This window comes from Octopus bimaculoides, chromosome 9, assembly GCF_001194135.2.
Source record: "Octopus bimaculoides isolate UCB-OBI-ISO-001 chromosome 9, ASM119413v2, whole genome shotgun sequence".
NCBI classification, from domain to species: Eukaryota; Metazoa; Mollusca; class Cephalopoda; order Octopoda; family Octopodidae; genus Octopus; species Octopus bimaculoides.
Genome location: NC_068989.1, coordinates 38,654,811 through 38,668,634, shown reverse-complemented (window position 1 = coordinate 38,668,634; position 13,824 = coordinate 38,654,811). Strand labels below are relative to the sequence as shown.

At 36.1% G+C, this 13,824-nt stretch overlaps 1 protein-coding gene across 1 annotated transcript in view; it reads right to left on the bottom strand.

Moving 5' to 3' along the window:
* The window catches only part of LOC106869101 (endoplasmic reticulum aminopeptidase 1), a 1,169,084-nt gene that overhangs the window by 731,184 nt on the left and 424,076 nt on the right, over positions 1-13,824 (bottom strand). The window lies entirely within an intron of this gene.

The window sequence follows — 13,824 nt, the reverse complement described above, 5'->3', positions numbered from 1 at the left end:
CCTCACAGCACAGAACATTGGCAAATTTTTTCTTATCTGCTTCCCCTCTGGCTAAATAAACCCGTCTCCTAGCCTCCCTTCTGGCAGTCTGATACAATTCCCTGCTACCACTGTTCTTCCAGTCCTTCCAAGCCTGTTTCATTTGTCTAATAGCCTTGTCAACAACATTGTTCCACCACCATGTTACCTTGGGTTGAGAGGGGACTTTGCACCATCCACAGATCTGGTCAGTGGCCCTCAACAGGTTGTCCCATAGAAACCTCCAGTTGTCTTCCACATCATGTGATGCTATATCCCCTTCTATTTCGTCAAAGGCTTTGAGTAATACGTCTCTAAATCTCTGTCCATTCGCAGGTTCTTTAAGCTTCCAAACCCTTCTCCTCCATACTGTTCATCCTTTGGGCATCCATTTAGCCCTGATCCTGAAGTCGCTAACTACTAGTCTATGTTGTAGGGTACCTTCTTCGTCTGGGAAGGTTTTAGCATTTATAAGCAGCCATCTTTCTCTTTTTCTGGCGAAGAAATAGTCAATTTGGCTAGTGTGTCTGCCAGAACAGTAGGTGACTAGGTGACTGGCAGGTTTCCTGAAGTTAGTACTGCAAACTATAAGATCATTTGCATTGCAGAACTCCAGCAGCCTGGTTCCCTCATCATGGAAGCCCCCTGCATGTTGACCAACATGTCTATTGAAGTCACCAGCCACAAAAGGAGGTTGCTGTCATTCGTCAATGAGGTAGTCTGCAAGAGGGTGTCATAAAATTGGTCTTTCTGTCCATCAGGTAGCCCTGGCTGAGGGGCATAGGCCGAGATAGTGGTTGCTAACCCATGATGAAGCACTAATCTAATCTTAAGTATTCTGTCGCATGCTAGGACTACCTCGATTACCTTATCAACCCATTTCTCCACAAGAAGTATACCCACACCCCCGACCCCATCAGTGTCCCCTGCCCAGAAAATCTTGTACCTGTGTTCTTTGACTGTGAGGAACCGAGCGGAACCTCCTCTCCACCTTACTTCTTGGAGGCAGCACAAATCTACACATCTCCGTTCAAGCATCTCAAAAATCTCACCAGACCTACCTTTCAGTGTGCCGACGTTGAGTGTGCCAGCTCTGAGGATGAGGGAGGTGTGAGCCTGTGAAACCCTGTGGTAGGGGACAGCAGTGTCATGTACCCGAAAAGAAAGCTCACATTTGGCAGAATTCATAAACAAGCAATAGCCTTCAACCTGCATACACTACACCATCATTTTTGCACTATATTATCACTACGTTACATCGGAGATAAACCCTAAGTAGGGGTGGAAATGACATTAAGCCTTTAGAAGTGTTCATGGAAGACAACCAAAATATGACAGAGGATAGGAACTTCTAGTACAGGTGGAGAGTGTGGGGTGGGAGGTCGGGCGCACCATGAGCTAGCAAATTTAGACGAAAGCATCTTCTGAAATTCATATTCTTTTGGCAGAGGTATTAAAAATTGAGTAGGGGAATCCGAGTGCGTGCGCTAGTTTATATAGGATGGTGGTGGAGGTGGAGGAGGGGGGGTGTATGTATGTGTGTGCTTATGTATATATATATATATATATATATATATATATATATATATAAAGTAATCTGATAAACAATGGAAAGTTATATACTTATATGATTTTATTTGTTCATGTTTCACAATGCTTAACCAAACTTTCACATGAATATCTAACCCACATGAATTACTTTGCTCTTTAATCTCCATTTTCCTCCATTCTTTAATAGACAGAGAGAGAGAGAGAGACAAACAGACAGAGTGAGAGAGACAGACAGACAGACAGAGTGAGAGAGAGAGAAAGAGAGAGAGAGAGAGAGAGGCAGGCAGGGAAAGCAAATAGCCAGAGAGACAGGCAGGCAAACAGAGAGACTGACAGATAGCAGCTTTGTTTTTATGTATGGACCTCTATGAAACATTTAATCAGTTACCTTCATTCCATAAACATTTTGTGCAGAACTACGTCTATTTAACAACAACAATATTGATAGTACAAAGCTAAACAAATTTGTCAAACCTACTCATTTCATGAATCTAATGAAAACAGTGTTTAGATATATATTATCACTATTCTTACGTTGCCAAGATAACATGTCTCCTAATTCTCCTGTTTATGGAAGCTGCATCATGAATATCTGATTGTAAAAGTTTAAATGGTATTTCTTTCTTGGATGCTGATTTCATTGTTTAAATGAATTCATTTGCCTACACTCTTTGTTACTCTCTTATCTATTTATTTATGCACCTTTAACTATTTTTGCATCATTATTATTGCTGTTGTTGTTGCTACTATCATTATTATAGTGATTTAACATTTTATTATATACTGCTTTGATTTTAATTTCCAAGAAATCATTATTTACTTATCGGCAACTTATGTTATTTCTCTGTGTTTTTACCCTGAGACAATTGCCAACTGCATAGTCACACACACACACACACACACATACAGATGCACGTGTCTGTATAGGTGCTTTACATGTATGCATGACTAAGGGAGATATTATCTGAATTAAAACTAGAAATACCAGGTGGCAAGTTAAGTTTACAGCTACAAGATATTTTTATAGATGAACTAATTTATCACCTACTTTAATCTGCTGCAGCATTCTTAGTTAATGCTCTTCAGAGTGCAGTGTTTAAGAGTTTAATTAATTCATTAATAAGCAAACATTGTTCAAAGAATACATTTGCATATATTAAATATATAATTCTTTATTGCCCACAAGGGGCTAAATATAGAGGGGACAAACATTGGAAAGACAAAGAGACTAAGTCGATTACATCGACCCCAGTGCATAACTGGTACTTATTTAATCGACCCCGAAAGGATGAAAGGCAAAGTTAACCTCGGCGGAATTTGAACTCAGAACGTAGCAGCAGACGAAATACCGTTAAGCACTTCGGCCAGCGCGCTAACGATTCTACCAGCTCGTGGGAAAGATGCTGTTGCATCTTAACAACTAGTATTGTATAAGCTGACAAGACGTTCTCAAAAATTTTCAGAGCTGAAAGTATATTAGCACCAAGTTCTGATCATGTTGGCCCAATGTGCAAGAAACTGTTTCAGTGGACTTTTCAGTTGTTCTTGAACACATCTTCTAACTCCTTGAACTGATGAGCACTGTTATAGCTTTTATCCTATTGCTAGGCAGACAAGAAACATTTAGAGATTGCATACACAGACAAAAAAAAAAAAATTGAATTCCTAATAGTACTTGCTTATTTTCTCTTTTTCTATGACACTAATTTTTATATTTCCAAATTTATTGTTTTAAATATAAGAACATTGGGGCAGTGGATTAGCAGTATTAGTTTTGAGTCCAAATTCTGTGGTGTCTTTGCCTTCAGAAATTGCTAAAATACTGGAATGAAAAAGTATTACAACCATAACCACTCAGGTAGACTGTATCTTGGACTACATTATCCAATGTAACATTTATTTATTTTGTCACTTTTAAGTTGGAAGGATGCTGTTTAAAAGAGATTTTTGTCCATTATTTCTATCCATTTATACAAACATGCAGAAACTCTTTTTAGCTACTAGTGTTTGCAACACTAAAACTACTGCTGACAATTATGACAACAATGACGGCGACGATGATGATGATGATGTAAGATATTCATCTGTAGCTAGTTAGATATTGAATTTAAGTTTTGTAAGACAACCCAGCAATTTACTTGTCAATCTCTAGTCAATTCAGCTTTCTGCTTCCACATCTCAAATGATAGTTCTTCATCCTCATGTCAGTTAACCTTGACTGAATCCTGGAGAATGACATTCAGTTGATCAATAAACCTTTTCTCATTGACAAACTCCTATTTCCTATTCTAAAAAATTTATCATGCCCTCCTGTCCCAAACAATTAGATCCCTGATCTCCTGAATTGGCTTGTTGCACCTGAACTTAACACACACAAACAAAAATTGCTTTACTGCATCCATTTCATTACTTTATGCCATTTTTTATTCACCAGAACATTTGCTCCAGATTTTTTTCTTATTTTTGTTTTTGGTTTATCTTATACTGTTATGCCCACTGTTTCTAAAATAAAAATAATTTCTTCATCGCAAAGCCAAATGATTATTGTGATATGGGTTCATCCTTTCTATACAGATGATTAAACCAGTGTGGAAAGAGGGAAAAAAACCACAGGTAGTAATTACCACTTGTATTTTTACACCAATTTCACCTCATAATTACAACATTTAGTGACAAAAACTATACTGTTTCCTGAATGCTAATTACTCAAAAATATTCTCAACCTATTACATGTATCTTTTACTCTCTACTACCTGAATTTTATCTTCTTTGAAACTTAGCATTAAAATATACTTTATTCATTAAATTGTTGCAGATTATATGATGTGATTATTAGCAGCTTCATATACAAATTATTAGGCATTCTCCAGACATTGTCCCAAAGCTACTTCAACCATAGAAACCTGGTTCCTCACAACAAAATGTAAAATCCACTGTCTTCCCCAAGCAAATATAAACACATGACATACACACAGAATACAAATTTTAAGTATGACATATAAATAATTCACAACATTTAAAATGCATATATAAGATTACAGAAAGTGCATTGATTAACATTTGAAGCAATAGAAAGAAACAACAATAATGATGTAGAAACAACACATTAGACCTATGGAAGACCATATCAGATCTACTTGGGCCTTAATCTTCACACAATAAACTACAATTAACTTTAAAGAATGCAAAAAAAAAAATACACTGCACATTATAAGTTTTATGGAGGTCACATCTACAGATCATTTATACGACAAAACAAAAATACCAACTGTATATACAAGATGCATAGTTTGTTGTCACAGCAAGGTTCAACCACAATTGTCCTTTCCACTACACGCCCCACCACCAAAACAAAAAAAAACACTTAGACACACAACACATCAAGGAACTATTACATTATCATCGTAATATGCTTTCCTATTTTCCTGAACACATAAGGAACACTCACACACAAATAACCTCACTGTCTAAACACTCTTCAGTGATATACCAACCAACCAACCAACCAACCAACAATAAGTGCAGAGGAACAGCAAGTATCACACTGACCATATCCAACTAGTCTGCCTTCTCTGAGCACCAGAATCTACAGTTGTTCACACAGAAAATGGAGTACAATATATCCATTTTATCACATGGCATCCTTTGAGATTAACGATTATCTTGTATGCAGTATGACCTTCAAATGATTAGTTGCATAATACCAGAGTGTGCACTCAGAGCTAACTTCAGTCTGCACATCAACAAGTACTCTGCCATAGTATGTCTATAAAGAAAACAATATGGTTATGTTTGGAATGAGAACAATATTAACCCTCAGAGTGAAAGGTAAATTGTATAATGCATGTGTGAAAACAGCCATGCTACACAGCAGTGAAACTTGGGCCGTGGCTGCTGAGGACATGTGTAAGCTTGTAAGAAACAAAGCTAGTATGCTCCGCTGAATGTGTAATGTTAGTGTGCATACAAAACAGAGTGTAAGAACCCTGAGAGAAACGTTGGACATAAGAAGCATCAGATGTCGTGTGCAAGAGAGACGACTGTACTTCTATGGTCATATGTTGTGTATGGATGAGGACGGCTGCATGAAAAAGTGTCACACCCTAGCAGTAGAGATAACCTGTGGAAGAGGTAGACCCAGAAAGACCTGTGATGTGGTGGTGAAGCACGACCTTCAAATTTTGAGCCTCACAGAGGCGATGACAAGTGACCGAGACCTTTGTTGTGCTTGAGAAGACCCAGCAAGCCAAGTGAGGCCGTAACCATAGCCTATGCTAGTGTAGCATAACTGGCCCATTTAAGAGTACACTTCAATCATTGGGCAATAAACTGTGCTTGAGAAGACCTGTTGAGTCAAGTGAAATCATTGTCGTGGCCAATGCCAGTACCGCCTGACTGCCACTCATGCTGGTGGCATGCAAAAAGCACCATCTGAGCATGGTCGTTACCAGTGCTGCCTGACTGGCTCCCATGCCAGTGTCATGTAAAAAGCACCATTTGAACATAGTTGTTGCCAGTGCCGCCTGACTGGCTCCCGTGCCAGCAGCACATAAAAAGCACTCACTACATTCTCAGAGTGGTTGGTGTTAGGAAGGGCATCCAGCCGTAGAAACCTTGCCAGATAAGATTGGAGCCTGGTACAGCATTCTGGCTTGCCAGTCCTCAGTCAAACCGTCCAACCCATGCCAGCATGGAATGCGGACATTAAACAATGATGATGATAGAGAAATATTTTTCCTACACATGTGTATGTCGTAAGACATTGATAAAAGCTATGATTCTGTAGAAACAATACTGATCTTAATTACACTGAGATCAAGTGTGTGTGGGGGAGAAAGAGACAGATAGATAGAGAGAGAGAGAGAGAGAGAGAGAGAGAGAGAGAGAGAGAGAGAGAGAGAGAGAGAGAGAGAGAGAGAGAGAGAGAGAGAGAGAGAGAGAGAGAGAGAGAGAGAGAGAGAGAGAGAGAGAGAGAGAGAAAGAGAGAGAGAGGGAGAAACACTATCATCTTTCCACTATATGGGTATCATATATGAAATTTGTAGATTAATCAAAAACAGCTTTATAAAACAATTGCCTTTTTAGGTGGTTTAAATTTTGCTTCTTTCAGAATCATGACTATTATCATTATCCAATGGTATTCAGATGTGTAAGCATCTAGGGTACACACCATAGCTCTCAACTACTACACTCTAATACTCTTACAAATCATCAGTGGTTGAGACTCAACATGTCCTGGTTTTTCAAATAGAATAGATAACACCAAAGGTAGCATAACAATATCTCAACTAAATATCCTTTACTTTTGTAACAACTCATACCAAAATCAATGCATAACTCATTAAGCTAATGAAAAATAAAGCTTCTCAGATACCACTTGATTTGGTGAATTAATAAAAGTGAATGGATTTGGAGCAGGGAATTGACTTATAACAAAAAGTGACCAATTAAAAATAGTTTTTTTACCAGACATAGCAAATCCTGATGATAATTGTTTTGATATTGCTATGATGATGACATATGGTGAGAATGTTATGAAGTTCTTAAGACGATATAATGTTGTTATGATGAGTATATTATGATGATGATAAGACAAATATTTTATGATGATGATGATGATACTGTGATGATGGTGTTATGATGATTATGCTTTGATGAAGTTGTTATAACACTGTCATCATAACACCAAAGCATACTCTTCACAATAATAGTGGTATCAATGAAGATGGCGCAAACAATATAAACAGAATTTATATTCAAATGATTTGAATTAAATTTTCTTTTATGTGAATGTATATATATTCTAATGTTCATGAGTGTATATGTGAATGGCTTGCTGTAAGTGTGTGCATGTATGTGTGTATTTGATCTCAAATTTTTTTCTTTTCTGTTAAATCAACATTCTTGTATAACCATGGTTAGTCCTTCACTTTGACAAACAATCTGATGTAGTAGAAAATATTTGTTCAGAGGGTCAAATTTAATTCTACATTGCCTCAGCTGCAAGCTTTGCAATAATTGCTATGTTGACTTTAAGTAATTGCAATATCTGGAAATATTTGCACCTCCAGTCATCAGTAACCCACTGCTTCTTGTTAATAAACCAATTGCGACTTAAAATATTTGAAAAGAAGAAATATTCATGTTTTTTCCTACTTTTTACTTGAAATATTTTTTACTACATTTTATTATTTTCTTTTATTTTTATTAATTTTACATGAAATTTATTTCTCATCTAGATTGGAATATTTAGATTAATTTTTATTCACTTTTATATCTCTCTTCCCATGATAGCATCGATAGGATGGGTTTTAATAATTTCCATATTTGCATATTATGGCATCAATTACTTTTACAGATGGATGCCCATCCTGGTGGACATAACTAAAATTTGAAGAAGAACAAGCAGAGCAGAAAGCAGACCCTGTTCACATCCAAACCATTTGAAACATGCAGTGTAGAGGTTGGGCATATGAAGACTATGAGGTTCTTAAGTTTGGCCTTCTGGATAGAAATTAGAATTCTGACATTAATATACCATTTCTTTTATTACATAGTATGTACATATGTACATATGTGTATTTGGATGTGTGTGTGTGTGATTTTGCATGCTTCAGTTTGACCAACTCCACTGCTTAACTACTGGTGTTGGTTTGCTTACATTCCCATAACTTAGTGGTTAAGAAAAAAGAAACTGATGTAATAAGTACCAGACTTTGGAATAAGTGCTGGGATTGAGTTATTTCAACTAAACGTTTTAAAGTACTATTCCAACATGGCTGCAGTTACAATGACTGAATCACATAAAAGAATGAATGAAAGAATTTAGTTTGGAATACATTAGTATCTTCACTTCAAAGTTATTATCCAAGGAACCCTCAATGAGTTCCTAGTTCTAAGCTGTTTTACATGCAGGGCTGTCTATGACTGGTCGTAGCTTTAAATCATTTGGAGCCACTAACAGCAGGTATTTGTTTGTCAAGGATTCACAAGCCTCACTTATAGGAATGCATTTGTGTATTTTCAGTAAACCATAAACAAAATGCTCATGTTTGCTGATTAATTGATTCCCTTGCTGGTTAGACCTTTTTGGTATTTCTTTAGTACAGCTCAGAGATTCTCCATTATTTTTGATTGCTTGTAGTTGTTTTTCTTTTACTGTTATCTATGTCATTCCATGTTATCTAATGTTACAGGGTGATAGCTACTTTTATAGCATGTCTGGAAAAATACACTATTTTTCATAGTGTCCTTTAAAAGATAATTTTGTTTATTCTTTTACTCTCTTTTTTTTTTACTTGTTTCAGTCATTTGACTGTGGCCATGCTGGAGCACCGCCTTTAGCCAAGCTAATCAACCCCAGGACTTATTCTTTGTAAGCCTAGTACTTATTCTATCGGTCTCTTTGTGCTGAGCCGCTAAGTTACGGGGATGTAAACACACCAGCATCGGTTGTGAAGCGATGGTGGGGGGACAAACACAGACACACAAACACACATACATATATATATACATATATACGATGGGCTTCTTTCAGTTTCCGTCTACCAAATCCACTCACAAGGCTTTGGTCGGCCCGAGGCTATAGTAGAAGACACTTGCCAAAGGTGCCACGCAGTGGGGCTGAACCCAGAACCATGTATTTGGTAGGCAAGCTACTTACCACACAGCCACAACTGTGCCTATTGTTTATAATTTATATGCAAAGGTGATATATTTTCAGTTTATTAATTTACTTATTCATGTTTCAAAGGCTATTATTATTGCTGATGCTGTTGTTGCTATTGTTATTTCTGTTGCTGTGATTGTGGCTAACAAGCAGCTTATATTTCAAAAAATTCATACCCAAGTAGGAGACAAAGACTAAAAGACCTGTACAGGTGCATCCATTGTACCTCTTCCAACCTCTTTGCCCTCAGTATCCATATAAAACTTTCAGCCCTCAGCCCACTTCAAGAAACTTTATACTAGAGTAAATGCTCTCAATGTTTTATCGTTTTTTTCTGCTGGATGCATAAACTTATCAAATAACAGTAATGGAATAAAAGTAAGTCACTTCCACAGAAAACCCTTCTGTCCTAGCAAGATGGGGAAAATAAATGTACCCAGTTATTTAGTTCTGACTAATATTTTTTATAGAATTATAAAATTTATTTCTAATCATAAATACAATATCTAGATATATTTGACACTCTTTTATAGTTATTTATTTTCTCATGATGTATGTGAGGGGGTGATTGTATTTGTGTCATTGCTTGTGAGTATGTGTTAGCTATTGTAAGTGGTTGTTCCTATGAGTTAGCTATAGTGACCAAATTGCTTACAAATTAAGCTCCATTGTCTTAAGAAATGAAGAACACATTGAATAGCAAAGTGCTATACATATCAGAAGGAACATCTACTAACATAGGACTATAATATCAGAGTAGGACTACTAGAGCTGAAGTAAAAACAACAGCTTACATTTAATTGTAGGTTTTTTTTTACCTTTATCTCTATATGTTCCTTAGAGAAGGTAATTTTTAGTGTGTATCTATCTATCTAAACAAATATGGGTATCAATAGTGTATCTCTGATGATAAATGCTATAAGTATCTTAGAATTGGCATGATTATTGCATATATTAATGCTATTATAAAGCTAGAGTGATATATGTATGTATATGTGTAACTGTGCATGTATGTATATCTATGCATATGGATGTGTGCATATGAATAGGCATCTGTATGTATGAATGGAGGTGTGTATGTGTTTTAATTTGTTGATTTTAGTTTCTTTCTGTCTGTGTTTATGTAATTAAATTATTTTAATTTCAATATTCAAATTTGGTTATAACCATGCATGTTTGTTTGTTTGAGAGAGAGAGAGAGAGAGAGAGAAAGAGATTGCATGTATGTGTGTGTGTACGGGTACAAGTGTGTGTGTGTGAATGCAATATGAGCATCCATGTGAATATATGTGCGTGTGTGTAAATGTAGCAATGAGTGTGTATGTATGCTTTACAATTATCAATTAGTCTCTGTTGTGGTGGTTGTGATGTAGCTTTGTAAATTTCAATAACTTTCTTTACATGTGTATGAATGTACATATGTATACACAACTGTCTCTCTACTCACACATGTGTATGTCTGTGTGTGTGTGAGGATGTATTAGCTTGTGTATGTGTCTTTATCTTAAGAATGGTATTAGCTTGGGTGCATGTGTTTGAGTATGTGCAATTAAATGTTTAATAAATATTTACAAATTCCTAACTCATTTAGCTTTAAATGGATGGTTTATTTTTGCTTCAATCTCTACCCTTCTCTCCCTCCTTTCTCACTTTCTCTCATTTCTTCAGCTTCTTTCTCTACCCTTCCTTTCCTTCATTCTCCCCCCCCCCCCACTCCTTTGGCTTCTCTCTCTTTCCTCCAATTTTCTTTTACTTTCCAAATTTCTCACCTCCCATTTCATTTCATTTCTATCATTCTTTCTTTGTCCTTTTTGTTTTCCCCTCCCACACCAATACATACATTTTCTATCTTTTTCTAAGAAGATATATTTTTTACTATCTTGATTCTAATTTAATATTTTTAGAAGTTTAGACTAATAGTAATTAATGCTCCATGTATATGGTGATAGAAAACCAAAAATACCATTCTGAGATAATCTCATACATGTTTCCCCAAACTAAATGAATTGAGACAATGTGGACTGTTGATCTATCACAAGTAACATTCCCAGATGATCTGGTTCTTATTACTCTTACCTAGGTGAGATGCGACAATGTAGACTGCTGATTTGTCACAAGTACCATTCCTGACTGTTCTGGTAACTATTACTGACAACTAGGTGAGATGAGACAATATGGAATGAAGAATTTTTCTATCAGACATAACAAAAAGCCTACAAAGAATTAACCAACATAAGATAATTTATAAACTGTTGGTTACCCTATGAAGCCTCTAAATACTGTGGCAGAATGTATTGCTAGTTATAAGACTAAATCAGTTAGTTCATTTAGTACTCTATTAACTTATCCATCCATTCATCCTTTCATATGTAGCACTGACAAAGTTTCTATGCTCTACTAAACCAACAAGTATTGAAAATTTGCTAAATAGTATTAATTTCAAACAATAAGGCAAAGCCAGAAATTTTGGTGAAGGACACATTACTTAAAACTACCCCAATACTCAACTAGTATCATTTTAAAATCAAACTTAGAAAAAATGAAAGATAAAGTTTATCTCATCAAGATTTGATCTCAGAGACTACCTGCAGGTCTTAGTTCAATCTTCTGGCTTACCAGTTCTTGTCAAACTGTTCATCCTATGCCAGGACGGAAAATAGACATTAAAAATGATGAGGATGATGATGATAAACATCTTTTTGGCATGAATGAGGTGGTGGTGGGGGGATAGATTCTTAAAAGAGCACACTGACAGAGAAGAGAAATATGGGTAAGGTAGACAAGAAAATTTCCTCTTTATACAAGGTATTCAACCCAAGTGTACACATTTATTTTACTTAAATTTAATTAACATTTCTTTTCTTATTTCAGAAATTTAATACTCTTAACATTTAAGGTAGTATTGAAGCTAATTTATACATAAAATATAATATACTTGAAGCTAGTATTTAAACTAGTATGAGTGGAAAAAGTAAAGCAATTGAAGGACTATTCAAGAAAGGGAAAACTCCTAACAAGATTTTCAAGATTTAGAAACCCACTCTCAGCAGATCAGGAGTCTACAAAGTAGTCAAATGAATAAAAGAGACTGGTTCTTGCTTACCAAGAGTGGGAACTACTCCATCTTGACCAGTGAGAATGCAAAACTCATCAAAATCACCAAAGAAAAGATCAGGCGTAACACAAAAAGAAGTATCAGAAAACTCGCTTCAGAAGCTGGTACAAGCTATGGAATTATGCATAATTTCTTGGAAAAATGACCTTCAGTTATTCCCATACAAGATATCAAAAACACATCTTTTGTCTGAAACCACAAAGAAAAAAGACTGCAAAGATCAAAGCTTCTGCAAATGCTGAGAGATGGCATGCACCCACCAATACTGTACACAGATGGATAGTTATTCAGTGTACAAGTGTGTCACAATCCACAAAATGATCATATATATAGAGAAAATAAAGAGGACATTCCTGTCGAATAAAGATTATTCTTTTGGTAGCAGAAACCTGCATCCATAATGGTGTGGGCAGGTGTGACTTCAAATGGCATGTAAACACCCCTCTAATCTTCATTAAAGAGGGTGTAAAAATCACCCAACATATTTATTTGGACATGTTAAAGGATAAAGTAGTCCCTTGGGTTATTGCACCAAGAAGATGGTGCAACATTTCATACAGTTAAAAAGCACAAGAGTGGAGTCAAGAAAATTTCAAGACATTCTGGTCAAAAGAGTTCTGGCCCTGCTCTTCACCTGACCTGAATCCAATAGATTTTGGAATATGGTCTATCCTTGAGAGCAAAGCCTATGCTAATTCTCACATGGGTCTCAGAGATCTTGAGCACCATTTGTGAAATTGTTCGTGCCACTTATTCTCATGTTGCTCCCAGATTCCGGCAGGTAATCTCCACCAAGAGTAGATATACTGAAAATTAAATACATCATCTTAATTTACATTGTATGGGCTTTATTTGAGCATATTTAAATTTGATATATAATTTTGCATCGGAATGTAAATTGAATAAATATATGTTTGCATTTCGTCTGATCACCCTGTTTAAGAAATACAGAGATTACATTATTTACATTTTGATGGATTTTGTCCTCATCTTGTTTGTTGTTAACACAACATTTTGGCTGATATACCCTCCAGCCTTCATCAGGTGTCTTGGGGAAATTTCAAACCTGGGTTCTCATTCCTAAGGTATCTTTTTGATGTTATTATTATTATTATTATTATTATTATTATTCAGGTCGCTGCCTGGAATCGAACTTAGAATTTTGGGGTTAGTAGCCTGCGGTCTTAACCACTACGCCATATGCCTGTATAGAACTGTATACAGAGATTAGTTTGTGAAAATGAGAAATTTCATTTCAATTACTAAATTGACATTTCTTCGTAAGCGGTCAAGGATGTGTGTATGTGCACAAAACAGCAGTATTGTTCCACACATGTGAGCACTACACATCTGTGTCTAACTGGGGCTATATAGATGTGTAGTGCTCACATGTGTGGAACAATACTGCTGTTTTGTGCACATACAGACATCCTTGACTGCTTACGAAGAAATGTCAATTTAGTAATTGAAA